Source organism: Artemia franciscana, chromosome 15 (genome assembly GCF_032884065.1).
Source record: "Artemia franciscana chromosome 15, ASM3288406v1, whole genome shotgun sequence".
Classification (NCBI taxonomy): Eukaryota; Metazoa; Arthropoda; class Branchiopoda; order Anostraca; family Artemiidae; genus Artemia; species Artemia franciscana.
In genome coordinates, this window is record NC_088877.1 from 6,013,767 (window position 1) to 6,031,661 (window position 17,895).

Genomic DNA, 17,895 nt, shown 5'->3' on the forward strand with positions numbered 1-17,895 from the left:
AGTTTTTAAAACAGTAAAAAACTTTAGCGCAAAGAGCGGGTTGTTGAGGAAGAACCAGCCCCTTTCATATATGGAGTAATTTCTGTTCGTTTTAACTTTTAATGTCGCTCTTTAATTTCAGTTAAAAAAAATTGTTTTTATTTCATTTCTGAACGTTTTTGAATTAATGCATGTTTTGATTTTGGTTCTCCGCACATGAATAATTAAAACGAAATTTGCATATAATTTTTTTTTTTTTTTTGGCTAAATGGCTTCTTCATAGTTTTGATCGGACGATTTTGAGAAAAAAGAAGTGGGGGAGGAGGCCTAGTTACCCTCCAATTTTTTGGTTACTTAAAAGGCAACTAGAACTTTTTATTTTTTACGAACGTTTTTATTAGTAAAAATGTGCAAAACTTACAAATCAACTTGCATAACGAAATTTTTTTGTGCCATTAATTTGAATTTTCAATGTGTGTTTTGTGGCCTTTTTTTATCCTTTTTTCATCTTTTTTTACTCCATCTAATTTTTTTTTTTTTTTTTTTTTTTTTTTTTTTTAGGCAATGAATGAACATTAGTAATATCCTTAATGTGCACTGCTGCCTTTATTAGAGGTGCGAGAACTTCAAAGGACAAAGCCTGAAATCCGCAGATTAAATTTTAATGCATTCTAGTTGTAATATAAAGGTACTGGTCTCAATAATGACAGTTTATTTGCTTTCCCTCTGCATGCATGAATTTTACGCAGAGGAATGTTGGTTTGGAAATAAAGAAAAAGAAACTGAAAACTACAAAATACCATTTCTGACGATAAGGACAATAAATAGCTCAAAGTAATCATGAAAGCTTATGAATAAGTGATGAATGGCATGATAGTGCATAACATTAAAATACTCATAATACATAACACATAAACACTTATAATAAAGAGCTCAGTTTTATTAAATGTATGGCGAAAAAACTGTGTATTCGTGAAACAAGACAGTCGAAGGAAAAATCGATTCTGTTTTCTCTATATCGTCTGAAACATCGATCACATTGTTGATCCGTTTTGGCAGCAATAAAATTAAAAAACTTTTTCCAGGAGTTTCAAAGAAAAGTAAAGAGCTTCATTAAAACAAAAATAACCCGAAATAAATTCAAATGATCTTCCAAGCGTAAAACTACCACAAATCACCGTCAATAAATAAACGAAAACCAACACGAACAGAAATTGCAATAAATAACCGAGTTAAATCCGAAAGGAGCACAAAATAACATGAGTAGAGCTGACAACCCCCATCCCTTCTTAAGACCAGAACATGATTTGCAGTCTTCTGGAAAAAACAACATTGGACCATAGATTGTCGGTTTAATGTACACATATTGATATTTATTCGTTTAAGTCTTAAAAATGTTTTATTTCTTAAAGTCAAATGGGTGAAAACGTTGTTTTTAGTAAAGTGCAAATTATGTTCTGGTCTTGAGAAGGGATGGGGGTTGTTAGTCCAGTTCATGTTAATTTTTGCTTTTTTTAGTTTGCCTCGGTTATTTTTTTTTATTCGTGTTCTATCTATCTATATATATATATATATATATATATAAATAAGTGGTCTGTCTGTCGAGTGACGTCATGTTTGTGTGTCGACTGACGTCATGTTTGTCGACTGACGTCATTATAAGGATTGAGCTGTATGTCGTCATGAAGTTGTTTGTCGACTGACGTCATGTTTGTCAACTGATGAAATTACAGACCGGGACACCGGGACAAAAATGACTACCGGGACACAGGGAATATAAATGACGACCGGGACACTCAAAGAGAAGTCACGGACTAGGAGAGCAGGACACAAATCACGACCGGGATACAGGGAATATAAATGACGACCGGGACACAGGGACACAACTACAACGGGGTCGCCGGGGACACAGTGGGGGGATATATAAATGACGACCGGGACACAGGGATTGTTCGAAGAGAAATTACAGACCGGGACACAAATGACGACTGGGACACAGGGAATATAAATGACGACCGGGACACTCAAAGAGAAATTACAAACTGGGACACCGGGACACAAATGACGACCGGGACACAGGGAATATAAATGACGACCGGGACACAGGGACACAACTACAACGGGGACGCCGGGGGCACAGGGGGATATATAAATGACGACGGGGACACAGGGAATTTTCGATTAGCAATCACCATCAACAAAGCTCATGGGCAATCATTAGAATAATGGGGTATAGATCTGAATACGGATTGTTTTTCCCATGGACAATTATATGTTGCATGTTCAAGAGTCAGTAAACCTGACAAATCTATCAGAGGGGTCATTTGAAAGGAAATTAAAAGTTCTAGTGCCCTTTTAAAGAAACCCAAAAATTGGGGGGCAACTATGCAACTATGCCGGATTTTCTTTTCAGTTTTTCGCTGAAGTGATCCTTCCATCGTTCTCGTCTTGCCTCGGAGTCCGTGATTGGGAGCCCGTGTATATCTAACAGTGTAGGAGCGGCCGATGACTTCTTTTTTGACAGTTCACGGACTTTCTTATACATGAAGTGGTTTTTACCTTTTGAAAGGCTTCTTCACACTCACGAAATTTATCATTGACGTAGTGTCGTCGACCTTGCCGGATTTTCTTTTCTACTAGGCACTTCAGCCTCTTATATTCGTCCTTGCTTTGTCGATCTACCTTGTTGGCATGGACGCGCTTCTGCACACATAGATCAATAATTTCGGGGGTGTTCGACGGTTTATCTGAATGGGTCTGAATTCCCAGGATTTCACTAGCATTTTCTCTGATGATGCATGCGCTTTCGTCGACAAATCGGTCAATTTTTTCTGCTGTTGGAGCTTCCATGGGTTGGATTCTTGACAACTTGTTTGAGAGTGCTGTTTTATGCCTCGTTTACACGGAGAGGAAAACTTGACGGGAATCCTGTCTCGGAGACAGGATTTATGTTTACACACAGAGGGAAAAGTGGGAAAAGATTCTTGTCCTTTTGGCAGAAAATTTGAAAATTTTGTAAGCATGGATGAAACCAACAGGAATATTATGATAGCAGCCACAGCATCATTATTGATTGCTGCTGCTTTTAAAAGCACCGAAGCAGAAGATCTATTTTGCAAGGTTTCACTTTTATAACACACACATTTTTAAAGGTCAGGGCCCTCTAGAGGGAGAAGGAAAAGAAAAAACTTTGCTCAATCCCAATTTATAAGGTTTTAAAGATATGCAAATACATTTCCTAAATTTTGAAAAAAAAATGTTGATAATGGCTCAGAATTCTACTCAAATAACAGGAATTGAATTTTCAGAACTAAAGGCAGAGAAAAAGCAAATGGTACCTGAAAATTAAGGTAAAATGGTGTTTTGTCAATTCAGTAGGTATAGACCTGTCATGGAGTCAAATTTTAGGGCTCTAGAGGGAGAAGAAGTGGAGGTGGGTACTTTAAAATACCTTCCCAGGATATACTTTAGCCTGTAGACCCATCCCTGAAAGTTTCATTTTCCTAACCTAACTTCTTTCTGAGATATCAAGAAGTAACTCAACTAGAATTTTATCTGTCTGGTAAAAAACATCCTTCAAATTTTAGATATGCTCTAATTCTACAGGAGCAAAAAAAAAATGCTTTTTAAAATTGCCATGATGAGGTAAGATATTAGCTAAAATGCCTGTATAAAGCAAACTAGCCTACCTAGGGAGCCAAAACACTTGAATTTGCTTAACTGCTTCTTCAACAGTTGCAAAAGATCTGACAATGAGTAAAGTATGGAATTTAAGTCAGAAACGCCTTTTATGCTTTTTCTATTCTCACCAGAATAAAACACAAATTCCATGTTGACTTTGACAAAAACTTCAAGATAAGTTGTAGTAATTGGTCCTTTAGCCTGATATAGCTGCTATGAGTGCATAGTTTATAATGGGAGCAGTTGTCTTTCATTTTTGAAAAGGCCAGGCCACCCACGCAAAGGGTGTATTGTCATTACAAATGATTTTGCTGAAATGAGCTGGTGGAAAACTATTAGGAAATGTAAGGAATCTAGTTTACTGTTTAGAGATTAGGATATCACAAAATTAAGCATTCAATATGCTTGTTTGTAAATCTTAAGTAAATACAAACCCTGTTGGAATTTTGTTGATATCCATCTCACAATTAGTGTGTCTAAAGAAAGTTTCCAAAGAGCATTCAGTTTTCAGCATGCATTTTATCTTTATTGATGGTTAAAGAAAGCAATAGATATACCTGCTGTAGTTGATTAGTAATAAATAACTTGCTGCCTCTCTGCATAAAAATGTGCATTTTTATGTATAATGTATAGCTTTTAAAGTCATTAATTCCTGAGAAGCCCCTTCTCCAGTTATGCCAGCTTTATGGGTAGTAAAGCCTTTTTAAAATAATCTGAAATAATTTTTTGGGGGGTCCTTACCAGTGACTTTCCTTTCTACTGCAATTAGCAATGGGTGAAATATATTGCAGTCACTAAAAATTTACAATCTTACTTATTTTAGCACTATTAAGTTGCAAAAAGGGTGAACTAAATATTTACCATTGAATTTGCCACAAAAGAAATTTCTAGCTTCAAGAAATTCAATCATGCCTTTAGAACAAGGGATCCTAAGTTAGGTCAAAATCTTGAAAATGTGCTTCTAGTATAAGTAATTTGTAAATAAAAATTTGTATCTTACTAAAAATGAGACAAAAAAAATCCTGCAGAAAAGAAACAAGACAGATTAATAAAGGAAGAAATACCATGGATGCCCATGAAATGTAAGATAGAAATGAACAAAACTTCAATTATGCATCTGTTTTCTTTAAACAGACAGGAGGAATAAACCTCCAAGCTTTGACAAATTCAATCTCACTTTTGGAACCAGGTATAACACTAATTTCCAGGGAATGAAAACAGTAAATCCCTGGCTTTTCTATTGACACAGGCAGTGAAGGGAATAAAAACACATTTATTGTTCTGCCTATTTGTTCAACTTCTCTGTCTGTTCTACAAATTCTGTATTATATTTATTTGAAAAAAAAAGGCAAAATGTCATAGATAAGATTTATTTGCAAAAAACCCTGCAGGCCACAGCAAACACATGCAACTTTATACAAGCACCTAATTCCAAACAACTTAAAAAAGCAAACAAACTTGCAAACAACTTAAACAAGCAAACAAACTTTCAAACACTTTATGAATTCAGAAACACCCATAAATAAACTCTTACCAAGCTAACTCCTCAAACATGATTCCCTGTGCTTAATCCCTAAACAAAGATTAAATAAAAAAAACTAGTTTTTTAAACTGAAAGTAAGGAGCAATATTAAAACTTAAAATGAACAGAAATTACTCTGTATATGAAATGGGTTGTCCCCTCTGCAATCCCTCACTCTTTACGCTAAAGTTTTTAATTGTTTTAAAAAGTAGAATTGTGGCAAAGAATCAAACTTTAGCATAAAGAGCAAGGAATTGCAGAGGGGACAACCCATTTCATATACAGAGTAATTTCTGTTTGTTTTAAGTTTTAATATTGCTCCTTACTTTCAGTTTAAAAAACTAGTTTTTTTTATTTAATTTCTGAACATTTTTGAATTAATGCATTTTTGATTTTGGCTCTCTGCACATAAATTATTAAAATGAAATTTGCACATTAATTTTTTTTTGGCTAAACGGCTTTCTCTTAGTTTTGATCAGACGATTTTGAGAAATAAGGGGCGGGGAAGGAGGCCTAGTTGCCCTCCAATTTTTTGGCTACTTAAAAAGGCAACTAGAACTTTTAATTTTTAACAAACGTTTTTATTAGTAAAAAATATACATAACTTAAGAATTAACTTACATAACAAACTTTTATACTCTTATATTTTTTTATTATGTATATGAGGGGGTTTGTCCCCTTGTTAATACCTCACCTTTTATACTAAATCTTAAGTTTTGTCCCAATTCTTTAAGAATGACCCCTGAATCAGAAAGGCTGTGGAATAAATAGTTGAAATTACCACCACTACTACTATATCATCTACAAATAATATACATGATACCCTAAACCAATCCAAAGATACAAATAGGGCTCCATTATTTTTTCATAAAACTGTCTAAATCATTAACAAACAAGGGGAAAAGCTTTGGGGATAAAGTACATCCTTGTTTCACACCCAAATGAGACATAACTAGTCTAGAAAATTTCCCCATCACCTTTACAACAAACTTCACCCTCCTATACATAGCTGCTATTATTGCTACAAAACAAGACAGCAAGCCTATTTCTAACAGGCTTTCAATTAACAACCTCCTATTTACTGAATCAAAAGCACTTCTCAGGTCTAAAAAGATACAAATAGCCAACCATTTTTCCATCTCAATATTTCCAAAGTAAAAATATGGTCAATAGTGCTGAATGTCACTCTGAATCCCACTTGTACTGGACTCAGTATTTCCTCTTTATCTAACCAATCTCTTAGCCTAAATTCCAAAACCTTATTTGCACATTAGGGGAAGGGAGGGGGGGGTGCATTATATCAAATACCTAACCTAACCACCTCTATATATAAATATTAATTTAAATATAATTGCATCATAGTTTGTTTCACAAAAGAACCTAACTTTACTTATTGAGTGTGTTCTGAATAACACACAAGTACCTAATAACCATATTGATGCATAGCTTAGATTTCTTGTTATGCATTGATGTATAAAATTCTTCTCAATTCCTACTTTGATAGCAATACATGAGGGTTTGAGTTTCACATTATTTTGCATAATTGCATAGCCTACTAGTTTTGACCTTATTTTCTAATGTAGCAAGAAGTTAGGCCTACTTAAAAAAGAAAAAAATTTGAATCTAAACCATTTCTGAGATAGCAAGAAGTCAATTAACTAGAATTTTACCAATAGAACTATAAGGCATACTTTAGCCTGTAGACCATCCCCAAAAGTTCCAATTTCCTAACCTGGTTCATTCAGCTGTTCTGAAATCTCAGCCCAAAGCAAGTCTTTTAGCTTTGTTTTCTTGTAGTCTGTTTGGTGCAGGACAAGCCTTGTATTTATGACACTGCTCACATAAATACAAGGCTTGTCCTGCACCAAACAGATTAAATCAGTAATTTTGGGATGATTCTTTACTGACATGTTATTTGTTTGTCGGCCAAAATCAACAAAACTGTAAATATTCTCGTTCTTCTTGCCTACAAATCAAGCAGAATTGGTCAAAAACGGTCTCGGTGAAAGGAATCCTTGCTGGTCGCTAGACTTTTTTTCTACCCGGATTCACGAACGGAATCCTTTCAAGTGGACCAGAATTCCTTTGTCCGCGACGGGAATTCCTCTCCGTGTAAACGAGGCATTATACCTGTTCCTTTTTTCTATGTTTTTCAGCAGGTCGACACGATTTCTTGGTAAGCTTTTCTTAGGCTGTTGGGGCTTCCGAATACGCAAACGCAGCTCAGACATGACTAGAACGTGGTCCGAGTTGAAGTCGCCATCGGCTATGGAGACTGTGTTCAGTACTGATGATTTCCATCGCTTGCTAACAAGTATGTAATCAATCATGTTTGCAGTGCGGCCGTCAGGGGATCTCCAAGTAACTTTCCTTCGTTTTCTATGACGGAACATGGTGTTCGTTATGAAAAGTTCGTTATCCCGACAAAAGTCAATGAGCATTTCACCCCTGTGGTTCTGCCGCCCATGCCCAAACTTGCCCATGATATCTTCAAGTCTATCATTTTGAGTGTCCGACAATGGCGTTGAAGTCCCAAATCACGAACAGAACCACTTTCTTGGGACCCGTGTAAACGGTGTGTTGGAGTTGGCTGTAGAATTCTTCGGCTTCTTGGTCATTCCGGAACGAGTCTGGGGCGTAAACTTGGATTGTTGTCATGTTGGCAATGGTTCCTTTCAGACGAATGGTGACAATACGTTCAGAGACAGGATGGGCGGCAAGAAGAGACTGCTTGGCTCGCTTGGAGAGTAGGAAACCGACACCTTCGCGGTCAACTCCATCACTTCTTCCAGACGCGATGATGTCGTTTATTCTTTCTATTCCTGTGGAGGGAAGGTGAGTCTCAGAAAGCTAAACGATGTCACGACGGCAACGGTTCATCTCGTTTAGGACTAGATCCCTTTTTCCTGGTTTGGCTAATGTGCGTACGTTTAGCGTTCCTAGTGAGAGATATGTTTTTGGGGTTAGGATAAACGAAGTCTTCTCCGACTGGAGAGTCGTCAAATCGGATAAATGATCGTCGGCTGCCCCGGACGTGGTAACGAAATCATTTTCATTATCATAATTATCAACATTATCATCATTATCAACATTATCATCATAAAGATCATTTTCATTATCGCAATTTGCAATTCTTGGTCTCATACCGTCGGTTACCCCGGACGCGGTAGCACGAGTTCTTACTTTTTTATTCACCATTTTCATAATTTATATTTAAGAGAAGGAGTTTCATGGCTAATTTGTCGGGGTAGCAGTAAGCAGATTCTCTCTACCCTTAGCGCGGACCATTTTCCATGGAGCTGAATCGTCTGCCCTTCACAGTTGTCCCTCTACGAAGGGAAGGGATCCTTCCGTTCGGTGGTCCGTGACGCCGAGCAATTTCTCCCATTGCTGGGGGAAGGTGTGTAACCGCTGGGACATGTCCACACGCCGTTGGGCCTTGTATGGTGTACATCACAGGGGCCTTCCTCCTCCTTTGCCTGTATTTCTGACCCTCGGGCGAGGGTGTCCCAGTTTCAATTATGGACCCCCAGGTACTAGGTCCCCCTTGGTCCGCGCCTTCTATGAAGTTATCCTACATCTGTAGAACTTTCCCCTATCCGCCACCTGGGGGCACCCTGAGTGGTCTGGGGGAGGTCCTCTACTAAGAAAAGACTCAATAAGGACTCGTTGTCAGTGCATAAAAATCCAGGTCAAGCCGTAAAAACCAAGACCAAACTCTAAAAATCAAGGTCAAACTCCAAAGTGAAGACCTGTCCGAACAGATCAAAGGTAACATCTAAAAATCAAGATCAATTCGTAAAAATCATGATCAGACCCTAAAAATTCAAATAAAAATCATAAAAATTAATACCAAACCAAAGAAATCAAGGCCAACCTCTATAAATCAAGTGATCAGTATTTAGAAATCTTGTGCAACCACATAAAAACTACGATCAACTCATAGAAATCCAGACAAACTCTCAAACATTAAGAGATAAATATGTAGAGATCAAGACCAAACCATAGAAATCAAGACCCTAGAAATCAAGACCAGGCAGTAAGAGTCAAGAGATCAACATATAGAAATCCAGAACAATCCTTAGAAATCGAGACCCGCGTAAAGAAACACAGATCAAACTGCAATAGCCAAGACCAAGCTAGAAATCAAGGTCAAACTTTAAAAATCAAGACTAAAGAAATCAAGGGCAACAATCAAAAGTCAAGACCAATACATATAAGTCATGATCAGACCCAAAACATCCAGACCAATTCATAAAAATCAAGGCTAACCTGAAGAAATAAAGGTCAATCTCTAAAAGTGAAGACCAATCTGAACATAAGGAGATCAAAAGGCAAACCTCTAAAAATCAACTCCGAAGAAATCAAGAGGTCAATACGGAAAATTCTAGAGCAAGCCCAAAGGAATCATAACCAATGCAAAGAAATCCGGACAAAACCGTAAAAACCAAGACCAAACACTGGAAATCAAGATTAACCTCTAAAATCAAGACTAATCCGCAGAAATCAAGGGTAAAATATAAAAATCGAGATCAATTCATAAAAATCATGAACAGATCCTAAATATCCGGACAAATTCATAAAAATCACGGCCAAACCAGAGAAATTAAGATCAACCTCTAAAAATCAAGTCCAAACAAAAGAAATCATTTCGTCAATATTTAAAAATATTGTGCAATTCCATAAAAACTATGACCAACTTATAGAAACCCAGACGAACTCACAAAAATCAACAAATAAATATGTATAAATCCAGACCAAGCCATAGAAATGGGACAGAAAATGATAGTGCCAAATGCTTTTCTGGGGAAAGCGTCAAAACAGAGAGTGAAACCAATAATTTAAAATAGCTTTTTAGTGGGGTTATAACACAAAGAATATAATTTGTCTAAATAATGCAAGCTTAAAAATTGTTTTTTTGCAGGTTTCGGTTTTAAAAAAGCAGTTTTAGAAAGGATAACCAATCAATTTGTAGAATTATTTTTTTTCAAAACTCTACATATTGACTGCTGTTAATGCTTCCAGTTTTCTGTCCCAATTTTTCTAGAAAACAAATGGTAATCTCTTTCGGAGTCATTACTTTTTATGCTTTGATAGTGCTTTTAGAGACCCTGAGTAGTATCATAAATTTCGTTGTTATGTTAAACCTAATGCTGTGCCAATACCATCATTATGTAAACCATCGAGACACGCCTAATGCTTGACCCTTTTTGACATTGCTGTTAAGCCGTCTGGACCTCTGTTTTAAATGCTTTTTGCATGTATTCAGAGTGTCAATTTTTTGACAACTATATTTACAAAATCACAGGAAATAGAATTCGGTCAATTTTATTTCTGCATTCTCGCTCTTTCAAAAAGTATTTTTGGAAGAAAAAGAACAACCTCGTCGAAAATTATCGAAAAATGATTTGCTCTGAAATAATTTCAAGAAATAGCACATTTGATTAAATTAGGGTAAGCATCTGACAGAAGCACAATTTACAAAGTGATATTCAAGAATGCTGGTTATTTGTCTTCCAGAACTGCTGGCACCTGTCTGTTGTTCTGTCTCCAACTGGCTTCCTTTTCATTTAGCCTACTTCAAAATAAACTGTGCAAGTCTGGGGAACATAACCTCTTGCTTAAGTAATTTCTTTCCTTACTTGGCTAGAAATAATATGAAAACAGTTTTATATGTCTTTCTATACTTTTTCAAAATAAAAACCTAGTGATTATTTCCTTTGCAAATTTTATTTTGAACCCTTAGTGACACCTAGTTCCTTTTTATTTGCCAGTGGAAATGGTAAATATTTTGCAGTTCATACAATTGGCTAACCAATAAAGTAAACACAGCCTACCATTCAATATTCTTTACAGATATAATAATTGCTTCTATTGCAAATTCAAATTTAAGCACTTCTGATCTAATCTAACCATAAATAATTTTGGCGCTGAGAAAACATTGTATTTTTTATGTCAAAAATAATCAAAAATGCCCAATTTAATTGAAAATTTGGCATCAAGGAAGAAGAACTTAAGAGCTTAAAAAGTGCTTAAATTTGGATTTGCTAAAGAAGCAATTATTATATTCATAATGAACCTAAAAAAAAAGGTATCAAGTGATACGTTCAAAGTTTGAGACCAATAGTTTAAATCTTTTTTATACCCATAATTTGGTCAGTTTTAAGAGCTCAAAAAGGGCTTCAATTTTAATTTGCAATAGAAGTGATTATTATATTTGCAGAGAACATTAAAAAAAAGGCATCAAATGGTATGTTCACTTTATTGGTAAGTCAATTATATGAACTGTACAATATTTACCATAGAAAATTGTTACCAAAGAGGTACATAAGATCCTACTAAAAATGTAGAAATAAATCAAGTAAACTACAGTTTTACTCAGTGCCTATTTTTATGCTCTTCCTTTGCTAAATATGGTAGTTATTTCACTTACAAATGCAGAAAACCCCCTCCCCTATACAGCCTTAATTATATTTTAGAGAGTCCATAACTCACATAGTGAGCAAACAAGGCTACTTTGCTCTTTTCAAATATACTAAGCAGTTTGATCATTTTACCTATGTATTTGCTCATTGAGGAGTGAAGATATGACATAAGCCTAGCATGGCTAGATGCAAAATGTAGTAGTTACAATAATTTTGCATATTATGAAGTATGAATTGTTTTCTTTACATGTGTCCTTCTCAATAGCCCCTAATCTAGACCTCTACCATCAATTTGCTTACAAATTCACCCCCTCTCCCTCATGATGGTCTTGTATAAAGCTTTAACAATGTATTTTGGTAAATTGGAAGGAATTTCTTTTAGTGAGCTATGAATCAGGTGAATTTCCCACTTGATTCTTCTTTTATACAATTTCCAAATATAATAGTTCTTTTACTTGGATATTCAACTTTAAACTTTTTATGGACCCTTAAGATGATGTATTTTTCTCTTATTTTGGCTATAGAAAAGTGTCCAAAAAGAATAATTCTTACTTCATAATATGCATAATAATTATACTTAACACCTTAAGGTGTTGGTAAGTTGTGATTTTTTTTAAAATCAATCTCTTTATAATTTTTTTCAACAGAAAATTTCTATATTTTTTTTGCATATTATAATGTAACAGTAGAAAAGTTATGAAAATAATGCTGTACTGATTTCCCTGAAATTTATATTTTTCCTGACAACCTGAAGTGGGAATAATATTGGCAGAGTAACACAAATTACATCTGAACTTTTATATGTCCAAGTTTGAATGCTATTTTGAAAAAAATATCTTGTCAATAAATCTAGGAAAAACTGTTTTTATAAAGAAATATAGCCTATATCTACTAAAAGTGTGACAAATCAATATCCTATGTTTTTTTCTTGGCAAAATAAATTGTCTCTTAAACAATAATCCATCAAAGTGAAAAATATAATTACATGCATTTTAGGGTGGGGTTTAAGATAAGCCAGAATATTGTTTCAGAAACTCAACAACCCTGAGCCAAGATTGGCTGAATTCATATTTTGGAGTAAAAAAAAACTAAACAAAAATTAATTTTTTTAATAATTTACCAAGAAGAAATTTATTATTTTAATAATTTAAGAAGAAGAAAAAGAAAATGACATCAAAACATAAAATAATTTAGAACAAATATTTACATAACACATACAAGGAATACATGTAACATCTCCTAAAATAAATAAAGTTACAAACAAAGCAAAATTTACAAATTTATAAAGATATAAGAAAGGTCAATAAAAATGTAAAAGGGGAAGAAAGTGAGGGACCCAATACAGCTAAACAGAAAAGAGAAACTATTATGATGTTTTATGGATTCAGTTCTGTAACAACTTTTTTTTTGAAATTTTGAAGTAAAGCACCAAATGAGAGGCAAGCTAGGTGTTGGCTGAGAGGCAGGAACTGCAGAATCAAGACATTAGTTGTGTTTTGGTAATGTCATTTCTATGCAAGGGTTTAGTAAAAATATTTGGAGGGCTCATTTTTGGATTCAAGGTATGCTAAAAGGCTAAATCCAGAACCCCAAATGGTAATACCCCTTGAATGTTATGTATAAGGAGTGTGCCAGGGAAAATAAAGTAAAAAATTATTAAGGCTATCTCTCTTTCTATTGGTGTAGGTCTTTATGAATCGTATATATTTTGAATCAGCATCAAAATTTGATTCTTTTGATGTATCTAGTGTTATCAAGACCCTGCTTTTTAATGTTTTGGTTGCTATTGAGCTGCATTGCTCCTTACTTACAGTTTGTTACCACAAAGTGTTTGAGGTGTGTGTCATTATTACTATCTTTAAGAATTTCCCCATAAAAAGTTACTGGCGTTCAAACCTTGAAGCAAATTAGTGCTGAAATTTCACCAAGCCAAACTTTGAAAGCCAAAATTCACAATAATAAAAAAGATCTAATAAATATGTAATAGTGATATCATACATAGTCAAAAGTTTTCTTCAATCTAATAATTTTGGAGTTGAACATACACTGTTCAGGTATGCAGAGTAACAGAGGAGTAACATAGAAGTTTGAAATTACATCCCTTATAAGTTAACCTATGGGTTAAAGGCACCAGTGATTTGACAATGCAATTTTGGAACCACTGTAAAAATTTTCCTTCAAAACAAGATAACACTGTGTTTAGTCATGACTTGGAACACCTTCTCTCAAAACCTTCATTATATTTTGACAGTGCAAAACATGGACACTATATCCAAGGCACCCTGATAAGCAAAGACTATTCAATTCAATCAGTTGCCTGTTTTCAACACAAAACGAGCTCCTGACAACTTTTTAGCTATGTAATTTTTAAACTATCATTACTCAGTTATTTTATGACAAAAAATATGTTTGGATCAGCACCAATGCATGAAGATACATCTGATCTTCTCTAAAATGTAGCTATATTGGCTTTTTCTTGATAAAATTAAGTTAAAATGGTAGCTAATATTATGTTGATGAATCAGTGTTCATAGTCTTGAAAATTCTTGTTTGATGTAGTAGAATACCAGAATGACTAAAAATGTTCCTTCAGCCAAAGTCAAATGTTCATATTGATTTCTATTATGAGGTTCATTTTTTTAGAATATCTTGTAGTAACATTGTCAAAATTTTTGACAGACAGCAACACCCTGTCAAAATATAGATACCTCTGCTGAAACTTCACTGAACATGTAAAACTGATGAGAAACAATTGGTGGCGAAATTCAAGTGTCCTCTGAGAAAAATATGGTTGTCAAATTTTTGGGTACTTTCTTAACAACAAGAGATTTTGATTATAATTATTTGTAATAATATTTCATATGAAGAAAACATGAATTTTTCTTTGTAATCATAGCTTTACTGATTTGATGCTGGATGCTAGATTCTTTCATCATCTGAGGAACTGCTGCTTGGTCTCATGCTATGTTCTTATTTTTAAGCATTTGACTTGGTTGATCACAGCACCCTAATCAGGGCTGGATTGACTAGGTATTGGGTCTGATTGGAATTTTTTGCAGGGCTCCCCTTATATATTAAATTCTTAGGCAAATTCAGATCCAGGATATATATATATATATATATATATATATATATATATATATATATATATATATATATATATATATATATATGTATCTTTTCAAGCCCTATTAAGCATGTAAGTATTAAAAGGATAAAACAAGGGCGGGGGACAGGGGTGCCAAAACATAACAAAACCATATTTTGATGGGTTTTTTTTTGCAGTGAAGTCTGGCTGCTTTAACTTGGTTAGTATGTATTTTGTTTTAATTGCAGAAGCTAAAAATTGTACAATGAAGAACTGAGTGAGTACAAAGTTATAAATTAACATACACACAGGAATGAGCAACACACAGGCTCTTCGTCTGCAAGAAACCTTCTGAAAAAATCGAAGTGCATGGGATTCCCATTATCTGGGCCTCAGAATTCATTGTTCTAGAAAAATATGCATCTTTATGATGTGAAATAAATAAAAAAAAAAAAAAAATTAAGTGAAAGTAAGGCCCAACATTAAAACTTAAAATAGAAATTACTCCATATATAAGGGAGACTATCGCCTCTGCAATACCCTGCTCACTCTTCAAGCTTAAGTTTTCAAACACTTAAAAAAGTTGGTTTTTCTGATTAAATGGTATTTGTGTTTCAGTATTTCTTTTTTTAGGAATTTGGACTAAGGTATAATTTTGCAGTAGCTGACTATGTATAATAAGTATAAAAATAGTAAAATAACAAGTAACCAGATAGGGCAAAGGTAGCAATGATTTGACAGTTTTTGTAAAAAAAAAAAAAAAAAAAAAAAAAAAAAAAAAAAAAAAAAAAAAAAAAAAAAAAAAAAACTTTCTCTACTCCAGAAGGCTTAATTTAAAGACTTTTGGTTTGAAAAGAGTTTCAGTATGTAGAAAAAATATCTATGAATCTAACTGTTTGATTAGAAGTTTGAAGTTTTATCAGAAATAGGTACAAAATGCCGATTTTCTTAAATTGGAACATTTTCACCTACAAAGTTGACAAAACAAAAAAGTTATATGTTTCCAACACAAGTCAGAACCCAATTTGACACGTGTTGAAATACTTGTGGGCAGATCCTGGTGGATCCAACATACCTATTCTTTTTAATTTGTTTTTTTATTTTTCTTCAATTTTTTTAAATGTGTAAATGTATAAAATGCTATTCATATAGCAGAAGCAAAGAACTGAAAAAATGCCTCAAGTATAAGGACAAAATTGGATAATCATATGGAGTGTAATCATGTGGCCTTTATTAACCCTATCCGGAATGGCCCACTTTCTCTCAGCTTTAATGGTCCAGCAAAGATTTCTTGGTTGTTCACAGTTACAGTGTTGTCAACATTTGGCCATTTCAAAGTTAATCTACCAGTTTGATCAAATTTAAAAAAATTATTTAGACTATCCTTTGTCTCAAAAGCCCAGAATTCTTGAAATATGCATGCCCTCCTTAAGAAGTTTATTAGAAGTTTGTGACACTGAGGAGCTTAACATGTTTCTTTAGCAGTTTGGGTGGGATAGAAATTCAAAGCTAATTAGGGATGGGCTCAGAGAGCATATTTTATATTTTACAGCTATTCGAAAGAAAACATGTAGAAAATTTACTAAGAGAGGGTGTACTTCGAATTTATTCAGTGATAAATGAACTAGGGTAAAGGCCAGAAAAAGGGCGATTGGAATGATTGGGCCCAATATGGCCCCGCGTTAGAAAGGGCCCTGCACTACCATCGAAATGGACAATTGATTTTCGAAATTTTGAAGTGTTCTTAACAATTCCTGCAAGTGTTGTTTCTGGAGAGAGATCATTTTCCAGGCTAAAACCAATGAAAAAACTGTGACATCAACAATAAATCAGGATAGACTAAATAGTTTAGCAATCATGTTGACTGAAAGTGAATACACAAGGAAAATAGATTTCAAGACCATTCTAGAAGCATTTGCAGAATAAAAATTTACCAATATATAAATCATTTGCCTATATTAAGTGATGTAAATTTCAAAAGACATTTTAAGCACTTTCCTAATATCTGAGGAAAACAAACGTAAATTAACGTTAGCACAAAATGAGTACAAAAAGAATAAAACTGTAAGCTCAAATTGAAGAAACTGGACCATCAAATGAGATAAGATTAAGAGAACAAGCTGTGAAACGAAAATGTATGATGGGTGATGATGAACAACCAAGACCAGCAGTTCTCAAACTTATTTAGACAGTGTACCCCTTTTTACCAACTATGCATTTTAGTAAAAATTCCAAATAAGTCTTTCTCTTCTGATATCTTTAAAAGCAACCAGTAAGTAAATCACTTCCAAGTACTAATCAGATGCATTTTAAGAAGCTGCCAGTGAATTCGATTCAAAAATCTAATTATTTTGAAAAAAAAGAGCAATGTCAAGTCGAAAACAAACAGATATATAATATCTGTCGTCATTTGTGTCCCGGTCTGTATATACATTCGTTTTTGAATTGGTCTTTTTTTAGTTTTTAGTTTTTTACCTTTTTTTTGTTTTTTTAGTTATACCTCATGATTCTAATGATTGCCCTTGAGCTTTGTTGATGGTGATTGCTAATCGAACATTCCCTGTGTCCCCGTGGTCATTTATATATCCCCCTGTGCCCCCTGGCGTCCCCGTTGTAGTTGTGTCCCTGTGTCCCAGTCGTCATTTATATTCCCTATGTCCCAGTCGTCATTTGTATCCCGGTGTCCCGGTCTGTATATACATTCGTTTTTGAAATGGTATATGATGAAATAAATTTTTGTATTTTTCCCCTTTTTTTCTTTTTAGTTTTTTTTGGTTTATACTTTTTTTTAGTTTTTTTCCTTTTTTCTTTTTAGTTTTTTTTTTATTTTTATATTTTTTAGTTTTGTTTTTCTCCTTTATTTTTCATTTTTTTCCTTTTTTTATTTTTTTATTTTTTAGTTTTTTAGCTTTTTTAGTTTTTTATTGGTTTTAGTTTTTTTTCTTTTTAGTTTTTTTGTAGTTTTTACCTTTTTTTTGTTTTTTTTTACTTATGTCCTGGTCGTCATTTATACTCCCTGTGTCCCGGTCGTCATTTGTGTCCCGGTGCTTTGTTGATGGTGATTGCTAATCGAACATTCCTTGTGTCTCGGTCGCTTTCTCTTTGAGTGTCCCGGTCGTCATTTATATTCCCTATTTGCCAGTGTCCCGGTCGTCATTTGTGTCCCGATGTCCCGGTCTGTAATTTCGTCAGTCGAAAAC

General features: G+C 34.2%; 2 long non-coding RNA genes across 3 annotated transcripts in view; both read left to right on the plus strand.

Moving 5' to 3' along the window:
- The window catches only part of LOC136035978 (uncharacterized), a 69,094-nt gene that overhangs the window by 46,705 nt on the left and 4,494 nt on the right, over positions 1 to 17,895 (plus strand). The window contains exon 4 of one of the 2 annotated variants that reach the window (XR_010619592.1): positions 541 to 667. The exons of the other annotated variant lie outside the window; for it this stretch is intronic. This is a non-coding gene — a long non-coding RNA (uncharacterized LOC136035978). The remainder of the gene's footprint in view (positions 1 to 540; positions 668 to 17,895) is intronic. 2 annotated transcript variants of the gene reach the window in all.
- LOC136035980 (uncharacterized) lies at positions 8,522 to 16,737 on the plus strand. The gene is made up of 2 exons (XR_010619595.1): positions 8,522 to 10,636; positions 14,944 to 16,737. It is a non-coding gene; the product is annotated as an uncharacterized LOC136035980 (long non-coding RNA).